We start from the raw sequence: 15,433 nt of genomic DNA, 5'->3' as shown, positions 1-15,433 counted from the left end.
TCACGGAGGAGAACATCAAAAAGTTACGGGAAGCCGGATACCTGGCCGCGGATATCGCGCACCGGCTGCCAAATGCGGGGCAGATCACCCCAACGCCCGAACCCCATGAGAAGGTAGCTTTTCTTACCCATTTTGTCCCCGGACTGGGATTTCCCCTCCACCCATTTGTCCGCGGGCTCATGTTCTACTATGGTCTGGATTTTCATGATCTGGCCCCCAACTTCATCCTCAACATCTTGGCGTTTATCGTCGTGTGCAAGGCCTTCCTCCGCATTATGCCCCACTTTGGCCTATGGCTGAAAACCTTCAATGTTAAACCGAAGGTAGTGTGTGGCCAGCAAGTAGAGTGTGGAGGCGCCATGGTGGGCAAGATGCCTAATGTCACCTGGCTCAAGGGCACCTATGTGGATACCATAAAGGGGTGGCAATCAGGGTGGTTCTACATCACCGAGACGCGCGACTCCAACTGGGTGGCGGCCCCCAAATTTCGATCCGGAATCCCCACACGGCTCACCTCCTGGAAAGAGAAGGGCCTGTCTTGGGGTTCTTCGGTAGAGTTGACCGGACTCCGGACTTGCATCCAGAAAATGACAAGCAGAAAAATCAAGCTCGTCAATGTGGTCCAGGTTATGCTCTTCCGCCGGATCCTTCCGTGTCAAAGACGGGCATTCAACTTATGGGAGTTCGACTCGGCCAAGCACCAGACGCTGCGAGAGCTCTATGACACGACGCACGAGGACATTTGGAGGGTGTTGTTCAAGAGCGCCGAGATTCCTCCCCCCCCCCTCAACGAGGACCGCGGACTCAGCGCAAAGCGCCGCGCCAATCCGGTAGGCTTTTTATATCTCTCAGGGTATCTATTTGCCCCGGTTTAGTTGTGTGCAGGATCTGAACTTCCATGTCATTAACAGGACTGGATAGAGATGGTGGAGCAGCTTGATAGCCCAGCCCCGCTGCCCGAAGATCCTGCAGACGCTCTTCTAACGAAGATGCTGACTCCGGCACCCTACGAGATGCTGGAAAAGAAGACCAAGAAGAAGGCCGCAGGGACCCGAAAGGGTCTCCGACGCAAGGTTCTATCGGAGTCATCGGACGATGACTTCGACGCGCACTCCTCCCACGGAAACGAGGAGGAGGAGGAGAAAAGTTCTCCCCTCCCAGCCGGGGGAGACAATAAAAGGAAGGCTGACCCATCCGAGGAGGCCGAAGGGTCCAAGAAGGGAAGGACCCTCCCTCCGGACTGTGCCACGACGGCCGCTGATAGCGGCGACGAGTGGCTACCCTGGGACAAGCCCCTGGCGAAGTCGTAAGTGTCCGGAAACCATAGTACTTCATGGTATGTTCTATTGCACTACCTCTCCTCATGCCGAACATGATTATGCAGTCCATCCCGAGCTCATCTCGACGTACCCTCGTCGAGCGGCTCTTTGGACTCGTCATATATGAATAGCGGTTCTCTTCCGACCGCTACCACCCCTCGCCCTACGGACAACGCCGAGGTGTTGTCTCAAAAGGCACCGAGCCAAGGGGAGGTGGTCCTGGGGGCGCCTCACGGCAACTTCCCGGACCCTGGGCACCAAGGGGGCGAGGCTCCTACGGGCTTCGAGTTCGGGCCCTAGCCAGACACTGCACCGAAACCTTCGATGGTTCCGGACTCCGGCGGGCGGTCCCCCGTCAAGGGGGGCCAACCATCCGTGCCGGTGTCCTCTGTCCAACCAGAGGCACCGGACAACCTGCTGGAAGCGCTTCGCAGCGCTTCCATCGAAGAAGAGCACCGCACTATCATGAGTGCGGTGGTCGAGAAGGTTCAGTCTGCCAAAAATGGACTGACCGAAGCTTGTGCCAGCCTCCTAACAGGCTTTGAGGTAAGCAATCAAAATATAAGAAAATATTACCGCATAGATAGTAGCCCCTGATGCTCTGTTCGGCGTTCGCGAAGAAAAGCCGAATAGAGGATCAAATGATGACTCAGGAGTCTAATTAGAGTATATCTATGTGTATGTGCAGGCTTCACTGCTGACCACTGCCGCACGTACTGCGGAGGTCTCAGCGCTGAAGCAGGACCTGAAGCGGTCTGAGGACGAGCTCGGCCTTACCAAGAGGCAGCTCGAAGAGAGCAAAGGTAAGAAATACCACTGTCTATATAGTAAAAAAGAAGTTCGGGTGTAAAGTAATAGGATCATCATGGATTTGTCAGGGTCCACGATCGAGGTGGCAACCCTGAGGAAGGCGTTGTCCGAGGCCGAAGACAAAGCGCCAAAGAACGCATTGAACGGGAGAAGAAAGAAGCCCAAGTAGGCGAGGTGCAGCAAGAGCTCGAGGCTCTCGCCAAAAAGCACGAGTCCTTGGAGCTTGACTCTAAGACGCGAGAGTCTGAGCTCGCATAGGCGCTTGAAAGTGTCCGGAGCGCCAAGGCCGAAGCCCACAAGGCCCTCCAGGAGATTGACGCGGTGAAGAAGATAGCAGCGGGTAAGGCATTCATTATGCGAAGCAAGCACGTGAAGGAGACTTTCCTTTTTCTTACCCGAGTTCGGAGCTCTCCACGAGCGTTTGCAGATCTTCCTCGCAGTGTACTGGATGCCGCGGAGTTTTACTGGGCCGAGGAGGGGAGCTCAACGGAGAAGTTGTTCTGGTCTCAGTATACTGGGACCGAACAACCCGTGCCTTTGAGCGACCAGCTGAAGCAGTTGGTCGAGCTTCACAAGGCGGCCGAACAGGCCATGAGGGGCCTTATAGTCCGGATGTGGCCTGGCGAGCCCCTGTTCGGCAGCTACTTCGGTCTGGTGAGGCGGCTTGTGGAAGCCTGCCCACGGCTTGAAGTCATCAAGCGGTCCGTCTACATCGAGGGTGCATGCAGGGCTTTTGCCCGGGCGAAGGTGCACTGGGCGAAGTTGGACGCCGTGAAGCTGGTGAAGGAGGGGCCGCCGGAGGGTAAGGAGCATCGCTGCCCCGAGAATTATTATGAAAGTGTCCTGAAGGGTTCTCGCCTACTGGCAGATGAGTGTGCCAAGGATGTAATTTTTGAATGAACGTGCTCATGTGATCCTGTAATATGAAACGAGTTCCTTTGTGCCATGTGACGCTTTCTTAATTTAAAATATTACCTTATATGCGGTCATTTATAAAATCTGAGAGTTGGCCAGTCGTCGGCTTCTATCCCCATGTAACTAGTACTGGGGTGTTCGGGATAAACCTGAGCACTCTTTACCCCAATTTTGGGTCCTTCAAGGGAGGTGTTCAGCGCAACGAACCAGGCAATCAGACTGTAATGCTTTATCACTCTCACTTAGCCATAGAAGTCTATGATTTTAAATTTTGGTGAAGCCCCTGGTATTCGGAGGGCCAAGTTTGGGGCGCTATACACGCCTAAGCCGGACAAGGCCGACTCCTCGCCCAAAGCAAAAAAAAGTCTTTAAGGACTTGAGACCTCTCGAACAGCTACCAGTCTCTCGCCTTATCATGACAGTCAGTTTTTGGCTTTCTCTACTGAGGTGCTCGTCCGGAAGAACCGGGACACAATCGCAGTAATTCTCCCACCGCTACCTTAGCCAATATAGCGGAACATAAGGTACCAAAGCATGGGAGCCGGGCAACCCAACATTTGACCAAAGACATGATTTGAAGCTGATGCATATAATGCTATAAGTTCGGGGTGCCGCACTGTCGAAAGTGTTCGGACTTCTTGCACCATATTGTGGGGTAAACGAGAACCCCTGGCGAACTGACCGTACCCGAACGTGCGGGTGCGGATTGTCGTAAGTGGACATATAAGAGAAAGAAAAAACTTAAATAATGCAATGATAGATTAATGATATGCATCGTTATTTAAATAATATGTCGAAGCATACTGGGTACAGGTAGTGCAATAAGAAAAAAGTAGGATAATTCGAAATGTCCTATCCCAGGGCAAGCTATGCATAAATAGTGAAAAGCGGGTATATCAATTATTACTAGAGACCACCTGGCGGTTCCCGTGTTCATCTTAGCTTCTTGCCGCCTTGGTTGTTGCTTCCGGAATGTGTCCGGCAATCGTACTGCCGGAAAGGGCTTCCAGAGAGTTAGGCCCTAAAGAGAAAAGGAATGAAAAAGGTATACAGCCCCTAGTGCGGTTAAGCCACAATGCGGGGCCTGTCCTGATCGTGCCCCCGCCTATGTCCATGGTATTTTCAATGCGTAGTTATGTACGTGCGGCACAGATTTCATTGCTTCACTGGGAATGGGACGGGGGCTGAACTGCTAGGCGAGCTCTGATCGTGCCAGGCGATCCTGTTGCAGCTTGTTCCGGACTCGCTTGAAGGTGTTCGGGGGCTGTGACACTGAATGAATGGTCTGCCTCAACAAGCTGCTTTGTGCTTCTGCTACAAGGGCCGCAGTGTGCTATTCCGTACGGAGCGAGCGTTCTATGTTTCCATTTACTGTTATGACCCTGCGAGGTCCTGGCATCTTGAGCTTGAGGTATGCGTAATGCGGCACTGCATTGAATTTTGCAAATGTTGTCCGTCCGAGCAGTGCATGATAGCCACTGCGAAACGGGACAATGTCGAAGATTAACTCTTCGCTTCAGAAGTTGTCCGGTGATCCGAAGACCACTTCCAGTGTGATTGAGCCTGTGCAATGGGCCTCTGCACCTGGGATGATGCCTTTAAAGGTGGTTTTGCTAGGTTTGATCCTCGAGGGATCGATACCCATTTTTCGCACTGTATCCTCATAAAGCAGGTTTAGTCTACTGCCGCCATCCATAAGGACTCGAGTGAGGTGAAATCTGTCAATGATGGGGTCTAGGACCAGTGCGGCGGATCCGCCATGACGGATGCTAGTGGGGTGGTCCCTATGATCGAAGGTGATCGAGCAAGCAGACCACGGGTTGAACTTTGGGGCGACGGGCTCCATCACATAGACGTCCCTTAGTGCACGCTTCCGCTCCCTCTTGGGAATGTGGGTTGCGTATATCATGTTCACCGTCTTCACTTGTGGGGGAAACCCCTTCTGTCCTCCTGTGTTCGGCGGCCGGGGCTCCTCCTCATCGTCGCTATGCAGCCCCTTGTCCTTTTTTCGGCATTTAACTTACCGGCCTGCTTGAACACCCAGCATTCTCTATTAGTGTGATTGGCTGGCTTGTCGGGGGTGCCGTGGATTTGACACGAGTGGTCTAGTATGCGATCCAGACTGGACGGAGCCAGAGTATTTCTTTTAAATGGATTTTTCCGCTGACCGGATATAGAGCCTCTGAATCCGGCATTGACTTCTGTATCTTCGGTGTTATCGCCGTTATTGCGGCACTTTGGTCTGTTACGACGTTGCCTACCATTAACATCTTTGGTATCTGAGGTATCTGGATTCCTCGATGTGTTGTTGCTGCGAGCCAGCCAGCTGTCCTCGCCCGCGCAAAAGTGGGTCATGAGTGTCTTGAGGGCTGCCATAGATTTCAGCTTTTCCTGGCCGAGGTGGCGAGCGAGCCACTTGTTGTGGATGTTATGCTTGAATGCAGCTAGGGCCTCTGCATCCGGACAATCTACAATTTGGTTTTTCTTAGTCGAGAACCGTGTCCAGAATTGTCTGGCCGATTCCCCTGGCTGCTGGGTTATGTGGCTCAAGTCATCAGCATCCGGTGGCCGCACATAAGTGCCCTAGAAGTTGTCAAGAAATGCGTCTTCCAGATCCTCCCAACTGCCGACGGAATCTGCTGGCAAGCTATTCAGCCAATGCTGAGCTGGTCCTTTGAGTTTTAGTGGGAGGTACTTGATTGCATAATTTAACATCGCTTGCTAATTTGGGCACACAAAAGAGCGTACAGCAGACAGACCACACATACTGAATCGAGCAATTTTAGTAATTACACAGAGCCAGTTGACCTAAACATTGTTCTAACAAAAGACCAGCATTAAAAACAAAGCCTAAGTACGCATAACTAAAAATCCGCCGCCGCGCCGGCCTATGCATCCCGGTGTGAGATGAGATGACGATGACTTGTCCTGGCGACATGCCGCCGTTGGTGGACTCCGCGTCCCCCCTGCTGAAGTCGACCGCGTCCTCGTTCTCGGCGCCGCCCTCAGGGTTGTAGTACTCGTAGTAGTGGCTGTGCCAGAGCTCGCGTTGGTACTCCACCGCCGATTCCTCGACGGACAGACTCTTCTCTACCTCGACCTCTGCCACGCGTAACTCCTCCTCCCGGCGCTCCTCGATCTCCGCCCCCTCCTGCATCTCCAGCTCCCGCTCGGCGACCTCATGAGGAAGCAAATGCTCCATGGCCGCCGCCGCCTTTTCTGACGTGGGTTGCATGCTGGAGTCCGAGGTGTCCTGGAATATCTTGGCGTGTGCTTCTTCGATCTTGCCGTGGATAGCCTCGACCTGGGCCAAGGCGACATCAGCGACACAAATGGCAGCTCGAGCGCTCTCGGCGTTTGCAGCCGCCATCGTAGCAGCAGCTGCAGCCGTCTCGGCTGCTGTAGCTGCCCTGTCGGCTGTCGCGGCCGCGCTCGGGGGGGGGGGGGGCGGCCATCATACGGGCCTTCACAAAGCGTTTCCACGGTGTCATCTTTGCAAGAAGGGGCTGCGGGAATGGGGATCGGGATTCGTGGATTCGGGGGTTGCCGGCACTAGAGCAGACGAGCCGACGAAGCTTAAGGAGGGAGACTTAAATAGACCCAGATATTTTCATCGCAAAAGGTTCCTAGAAAACAATTGTGAGTGATGTTGTAGATATTTTTAATTAGCTGTGAAAGACGAATTTGGAATAAAGTGCCAACGGATGGTGTTTTAAATGAACGAGAATTTTTTTAGTACTAATACAACTGTCATGTCAACTTTTGGAAAATTTCAGGGGTCATTTGACCTTCTAAGACATTTAAGTGATTTTCTATCCATTTAATGACCATAATTGAAATTTGAACTACATGTACATGCAACAGCTAACCATAACGGTTTGAAAACTCATATTTCGTGTACTTGTGTGCGATTTAATTCCATGTGCAGTAAATTGGAAGGAATTTTCAAACATATTGGTCTAACGGCTGTGACACAATTAAGCATGGAGTAGCATGGTATTTTAATTCCAAAAAAACAGAAACACATGAAACCTTGGTTGATGTAATGTCATGCCACCAAGATGATGTGGTAAAAAATTGGCATGTTTGACCAAAGTTTGGACACACACCCCTCACAAACCGGAAAAACTGAAGGAAATATGCCCTAGAGGCAATAATAAAGTTATTATTTATTTCCTTATATCATGATAAATGTTTATTATTAATGCTAGAATTGTATTAACCGGAAACTTAGTACATGTGTGAATACATAGACAAACATAGTGTCCCTAGTATGCCTCTACTTGACTAGCTCGTTAATCAAAGATGGTTAAGTTTCCTAGCCATGGACATGTCTTGCCATTTGATGAACGGGATCACATCATTAGAGAATGATGTGATGGACAAGACCCATTCGTTAGCTTAGCATTATGATCGTTACAGTTTCATTGCTACTACTTTCTTCATGACTTATACATGTTCCTCAGACTATGAGATTATGCAACTCCCGAATACCAGAGGAACACCTTGTGTGCTATCAAACGTCACAACATAACTGGGTGATTATAAAGATGCTCTACATGTGTCTCTGATGGTGTTTGTTGAGTTGGCATAGATTGAGATTAGGATTTGTCACTCTGTGTATCGGAGAGGTATCTCTGGGCCCTCTCGGTAATGCACATCACTATAAGCCTTGCAAGCAATGTGACTAATGAGTTAGTTGCGGGATGATGCATTACGGAACGAGTAAAGAGACTTGCTGGTAACGAGATTGAACTAGGTATTGAGATACCGACGATTGAATCTCGGGCAAGTAACATACCGATAACAAAGGGAACAACGTATGTTGTTATGCGGTTTGACCGATAAAGATCTTTGTAGAATATGTAGGAGCCAATATGAGCATTCAGGTTCCGCTGTTGGTTATTGACGGGAGATGAGTCTCAGTCATGTCTACATAGTTCTCGAACCCATAGGGTTCGCATGCTTAACGTTCGGTGACGATCAGTATTATGAGTTTATGTGTTTTGATGTACCGAAGGTTGTTCGGAGTCCCGGATGAGATCAAGGACATGACGAAGAGTCTCAAAGTGTTCGAGGCGTAAAGACCGATATATTGGAAGGCTATATTCGGACATCGTAAAGGTTCTGAGTGGTTCGGGTATTTATCGGAGTACCGGAGAGTTACGGAAATTCGCCGGGGAGTATATGGGCCTTATTGGGCTTTAGGGGAAAGAGAGAGGGGCTGCCTAGGGCAAGCTGCACGCCCCCCCCAAGGCCTAGTCTGAATTGGACTAGGGGGAGGGGTGGCGCCCCCTCCTTCCTTCTCTTCTCTCTTCCCCTTCCTTCTCTCCTACTCCTACTACTTGGAAAGGGGGGAATCCTACTCCCGGTGGGAGTAGGACTCCCTAGGGCGCGCCATAGTAGAGGGTCGGCCCTCCCCCTCCTCCACTCCTTTATATATGGGGAGGGGGCACCCCATAGACACACAAGTTGATCATTGATCTTTTAGCTGTTGGGGAACGTAGCAGAAATTCAAAATTTTCCTACGTGTCACCAAGATCTATCTATGGAGAAACCAGCAACGAGGGGAAGGAGAGTGCATCTACATACCCTTGTAGATCGCTAAGCGGAAGCGTTCAAGTGAACGGGGTTGATGGAGTCGTACTCGTCGTGATCCAAATCACCGATGATCAAGTGCCGAACGCACGGCACCTCCGCGTTCAACACACGTACAGCCCGGTGACGTCTCCCATGCCTTGATCCAGCAAGGAGAGAGGGAGAGGTTGAGGAAGACTCCATCCAGCAGCAGCACAACGGCGTGGTGGTGGTGGAGGAGCGTGGCAATCCTGCAGGGCTTCGCCAAGCACCACAGAAGAGGAGGGAGAGAGAGATGCAGGGCTGCACCAATGAGAGATCGAATCGCGTGTGTTATGGGCAGCCCTAGGCCTCATATATATAGGGGAAGGGGAGGGGCTGCGCCCCCTCTAGGGTTCCCACCCCTAGGGGGGGCGGCAGCCCTAGATGGGGAGCAAGGGGAGCGGCCAAGAGGGGATGGGAGAGGGAGGCGCACCAATATGGGCCCTAAGGCCCATATCCCATTAGGGTTTGCCCCCTCTCCATCTCTTAGGCGCATGGGCCTTAGTGGGGCTGGTGCCCTTGGCCCATGTAGGCCAAGGAACACTCCCTACAGCCCATGTTCCCCCCCCGGGGCTGGTGGCCCCACTTGGTGGACCCCGGGACCCTCCCGGTGGTCCCGGTACGTTACCGATAAACCCCGAAACTCTTCCGGTGACCAAAACAGGACTTCCCATATATAAATCTTTACCTCCGGACCATTCCGGAACTCCTCGTGACGTCCGGGATCTCATCCGGGACTCCGAACAACATTCGGTAACCACATACAAACTTCCTTTACAACCCTAGCGTCATCGAACCTTAAGTGTGTAGACCCTACGGGTTCGGGAGACATGCAGACATGACCGAGACGATCTCCGGTCAATAACCAACAGCGGGATCTGGATACCCATGTTGGCTCCCACATGTTCCACGATGATCTCATCGGATGAACCACGATGTCAAGGACTTAATCAATCCCGTATACAATTCCCTTTGTCTAGCGGTATGATACTTGCCCGAGATTTGATCGTCGGTATCCCAATACCTTGTTCAATCTCGTTACCGGCAAGTCTCTTTTACTCGTTCCGTAACACATCATCCCGTGATCAACTCCTTGATCACATTGTGCACATTATGATGATGTCCTACCGAGTGGGCCCAGAGATACCTCTCCGTTTACACGGAGTGACAAATCCCAGTCTCGATTCGTGCCAACCCAACAGACACTTTCGGAGATACCTGTAGTGCACCTTTATAGTCACCCAGTTACGTTGCGACGTTTGGTACACCCAAAGCACTCCTACGGCATCCGGGAGTTGCACAATCTCATGGTCTAAGGAAATGATACTTGACATTAGAAAAGCTTTAGCATACGAACTACATGATCTTGTGCTAGGCTTAGGATTGGGTCTTGTCCATCACATCATTCTCCTAATGATGTGATCCCGTTATCAACGACATCCAATGTCCATGGTTAGGAAACCATAACCATCTATTGATCAACGAGCTAGTCAACTAGAGTCTTACTAGGGACATGGTGTTGTCTATGTATCCACACATGTATCTGAGTTTCCTATCAATACAATTATAGCATGGATAATAAACGATTATCATGAACAAGGAAATATAATAATAATCAATTTATTATTGCCTCTAGGGCATATTTCCAACAGTCTCCCACTTGCACTAGAGTCAATAATCTAGTTCACATCGCCATGTGATTAACACTCACATGCCACATCGCCATGTAACCAACATCCAAAGAGTTTACAAGAGTCAATAATCTAGTTCACATCACTATTTGATCAACACTCAATGAGTTCTGGGTTTGATCATGTTGCTTGTGAGAGAGGTTTTAGTCAACGGGTCTGAACCTTTTAGATCCGTGTGTGCTTTACAAATCTCTATATCATCTCCTAGATGTAGCTACCACGTTCTATTTGGAGCTTATCCAAATAACTGTTCTACTTGGAGCTATTCTAAATTGTTGCTCCATTATATGTATCCGGTATCTCTACTCAGAGCTATTCGGATAGGTGTTAAGCTTGCATCGACGTAACTCTTTACGACGAACTCTTTTACCACCTCCATAATCGAGAAAATTCCTTAGTCCACTAGTTACTAAGGATAACTTTGACCGCTGTCCCGTGATCCATTCTTGGATCACTCTTGTACCCCTTGACTGACTCATGGCAAGGCACACTTCAGGTGCGGTACACAGCATAGCATACTGTAGAGCCTACGTCTTAAGCATAGGGGACGACCTTCGTCCTATCTCTCTATTCTGCCGTGGTCGAGCTTTAAGTCTTAACTTCACACCTTACAACTCAGGCAAGAACTCCTTCTTTGACTGATCCATCTTGAACACCTTCAAGATCACGTCAAGGTATATGCTCATTTGAAAGTACCATTAAGCGTTTTGATCTATCATTATAGATCTTGATGCTCAATGATCAAGTAGCTTAATCCAGGCTTTCCATTGAAAAACACTTTCCAAATAACCTTATATGCCTTCCAGAAATTCTACGTCATTTCTGATCCACAATATGTGAACAACATATACTTATCAGAAATTCTATAGTGCTCCCACTCACTTCTTTGGAAATACAAGTTTCTCATAAACTTTGTATAAACCCAAAATCTTTGATCATCATCAAAGCATACATTCCAACTCCGAGATGCTTACTCCAGTCCTTAGAAGGATTGCTGGAGCTTTGCATATTTATTAGCATCTTTCAGGATTGACAAAAACCTTCCGGTTGTATCATATACAACCTTTCCTCAAGAAAATCGTCGAGGAAACAATGTTTTGACATCCTATCTGCAAGATTTCATAAATAATGCAGTAATCGCTAATATAATTCCAACAGACTCTTAGCATCGCTACGAGTGAGAAAGTCTCACCGTAGTCAACTCCTTGAACTTGTCGGGAAACACCTTAACGACAAGTCGAGCTTTCTTAATGGTGGCACTTACCATCATTGTCTGTCTTCCTTTTAAAATCCATCTGTACTCAATAGCATTACGACCATCGAGCTGTTCTGCCAAAGTCTACACTTTGTTTTCATACATGGATCCTCTCTCGGATTATATGGCCTCGAGCCATTTATCGGAATCCGGGCCCACCATCGCTTCTCCATAGCTCGTAGGTTCATTGTTGTCTAGCAACATGACTTCCAAGACAGGATTACGTAACACTCTGAAGTAGTGCGCATCCTTGTCATCCCACGAGGTTTGGTAGTGACTTGATCTGAAGTTTCATGATCACTATCATAAGCTTCCACTTCAATTGGTGTAGGTGCCACAGGAACAAATTCCTGTGCCCTGCCACACACTAGTTGAAGAGACGGTTCAATAACCTCATCAAGTCTCCACCATCCTTCCACTCAATTCTTTCAAGAGAAACTTTTCCTCGAGAAAGGACCCGATTCTAGAAACAATCCCTTATTGCTTTCGGATCTGAGACAGGAGGTATACCCAACTGTTTTGGGTGTCCTATGAAGATGCATTTATCCGCTTTGGGTTCGAGCTTATCAACCTGAAACTTTTTCACATAAGCGTCGCAGCCCCAAACTTTTAAGAAATGACAGCTTTAGGTTTCTCTAAACCATAGTTCATACGGTGTCATCTCATCGGAATTACGTGGTGCCCTATTTAAAGTGAATGTGGTTGTCTCTAATGCCTAACCCATAAACTATCGTGGTAATTCGATAAGAGACATCATGGTATGCATCATATCCAATAGGGTGCAGTTATGATGTTCGAACACACCATCACACTATGGTGTTCCAGGCTGTATTAGTTGTGAAACAATTTCCACAATGTCCTAATTCTGTGCCAAACTCGTAATTCAGATATTCATCTCTATGATCATATCATAGATCTTTTATCCTCTTGTCACGACGATCTTTCAACTTCACCCTGAAATTACTTGAACCTTTCAATAATTCAGACTCGTGATTCATCAAGTAAATATACTCAACATCTACTCAAGTCATCTGTGAAGTAAGAACATAACGATATCCACTACATGCCTCAGCACTCATTGGACTGCACACATCAAAATGTATTACTTCCAACAGGTTGCTTTCTAGTTCCATTTTACTGAAACCGAGGCTTTCAGTCATCTTGCCCATGTGGTATGATTTGCATGTCTCAAGTGATTCAAAATCAAGTGAGTCCAAACAGTCCATTTGCATGGAGTTTCTTCATGCATATACACCAATAGACATGGTTCGCATGCCTCAAACTTTTCAAAACGAGTGAGCCCAAAGATCCATCAACATGGAGCTTCTTCATGCGTTTTATACCGATATGACTTACGTGGCAGTGCCACAAGTAGGTGGTACTATCATTACTATCTTTTGGCATGAACATGTGTATCACTACGATCGAGATTCAATGAACCATTCATTTTAGGTGTAAGACCATTTGAAGGTATTATTCAAATAAACAGAGTAACCATTATTCTCTTTAAATGAATAACCGTATTGCGATAGACATAATCCAATCATGTCTATGCTCAACACAGACACCAATCTCGATGGTAGAAGGAGCGTACGATATTTGATTATATCAACATTGGAAACACTTCCAACACATATCGTCATCTCACCTTTAGCTAGTCTCCGTTTATTCCGTAGCTTTTATTTCGAGTTACTAACACTTAGCAACCGAACCGGTATCTAATACCCTGGTGCTACTAGGAGTACTAGTAAAGTACACATCAACACAATGTATATCCAATATACTTCTATCAACCTTGCCAGCCTTCTAATCTACCAAGTATCTAGGGTAATTCTGCTCCAGTGGTTGTTTCTCTTATTACAGAAGCACTTAGTCTCGGGTTTGGGTTCAACCTTGGGTTTCTTCACTAGAGCAGCAGCTGAATTGCCGTGTCAGGAAGTATCCCTTCTTGCCCTTGCCCTTCTTGAAACTAGTGGTTTCACTAACCATCAACAATTGATGCTCCTTCTTGATTTCTACTTTCGCGGTGTCAAACATCGCGAATATCTCAAGGATCATCATATATGTCCCTGATACATTATAGTTCATCACGAAGCTCTAGCAGCTTGGTGGTAATGACTTCGGAGAAACATCACTATCTTATCTGGAAGATTAACTCCCACTTGATTCAAGTGATTGTTGTACTCAGACAATCTGAGCACAAGCTCAACAATTGAGCTTTTCTCCCTTAGTTTGCAGGCTAAGAAAATCGTCGGAGGTCTTATACCTCTTGACGTGGGCACGAGCCTGAAATTCCAATTTCAGCCCTCAAAACATCTCATATGTTTCGCGACGTTTCAAAACGTCTTCGGTGCCTCAACTCTAAACCGTTTAACTGAACTATCACGTAGTTATCAAAATGTGTATGTCAGATGTTCACAACATCCACAGACAACATTCGAGGTTCAGCACACTGAGCGGTGCATTAAGGACATAAGCCTTCTATGAAGCAATGAGGACAATCCTCGTTTACGGACCTAGTCCGCATAATTGCTACTATCAACTTTCAACTAATTTTTCTCTAGGAACATAACTAAACAGTAGAACTAAAGCGCGAGCTATGACATAATTTGCAAAATCCTTTTGACTATGTTCAAGATAATTAAGTTCATCTTATGAACTCCCACTCAGATAGACATCCCTCTCGTCATCTAAGTGATTACATGATCCGAGTCAACTAGGCCGTGTCCGATCATCACGTGAGACGGACTAGTCAACATCGGTGAACATCTTGATGTTGATCGTATCTTCTATACGACTCATGCTCGACCTTTCGGTCTTCTGTGTTCCGAGGCCATGTCTGTACATGCTAGGCTTGTCAAGTTAACCCTAAGTGTTTTGCATGTGTAAAACTGTCTTACACCCGTTGTATGTGAACGTAAGGATCTATCACACCCGATCATCACGGCGTGCTTCGAAACGACGAACTTTAGCAACGGTGCACAGTTAGGGGAGAACACTTCTTGAAATTTTAATGAGGGATCATCTTATTTACTACCGTCGTTCCAAGCAAATAAGATGTATAAACATGATAAACATCACATGCAATCAAATAGTGACATGATATGGCCAATATCATATAGCTCCTTTGATCTCCATCTTGGGGCTCCATGATCATCTTGTCACCGGCATGACACCATGATCTCCATCATCATGATCTCCATCATCGTGTCTTCTTGAAGTTGTCACGTCATCTATTACTTCTACTACTACAGCTAACGGTTAGCAATAAAGTAAAGTAATTACATGACGTTTAAGTTGACACGCAGGTCATAAATAAATAAAGACAACTCCTATGGCTCCTGCCGGTTGTCATACTCATCGACATGCAAGTCGTGATTCCTATTACAAGAACATGATCAATCTCATACATCACATATATCATTCATCACATCCTTTGGCCATATCACATCACATAGCATACCCTGCAAAAACAAGTTAGACGTCCTCTAATTGTTGTTTGCATGTTTTACGTGGCTGCTATGGGTTTCTAGCAAGAACGTTTCTTACCTACGCAAAGACCACAACGTGATATGCCAATTGCTATTTACCCTTCATAAGGACCCTGTTCTTCGAATCCGATACGACTAAAGTGGGAGAGACAGACACCCGCCAGCCACCTTATGCAACTAGTGCATGTTTGTCGGTGGAACCGGTCTCACGTAAGAGTACGTGTAAGGTTGGTCCGGGCCGCTTCATCCCACGATGCCGCCGAATCAAGATAAGAATAGTAACGGCAAGCATATTGAACAAAATCAACGCCCACAACTACTTTGTGTTCTACT

This window comes from Triticum urartu, chromosome 3A, assembly GCF_056163025.1.
Source record: "Triticum urartu cultivar PI428250 chromosome 3A, HENAU_Tu73, whole genome shotgun sequence".
In the NCBI taxonomy this organism is placed as follows: domain Eukaryota; kingdom Viridiplantae; phylum Streptophyta; class Magnoliopsida; order Poales; family Poaceae; genus Triticum; species Triticum urartu.
This window is presented reverse-complemented; position numbering follows the sequence as displayed.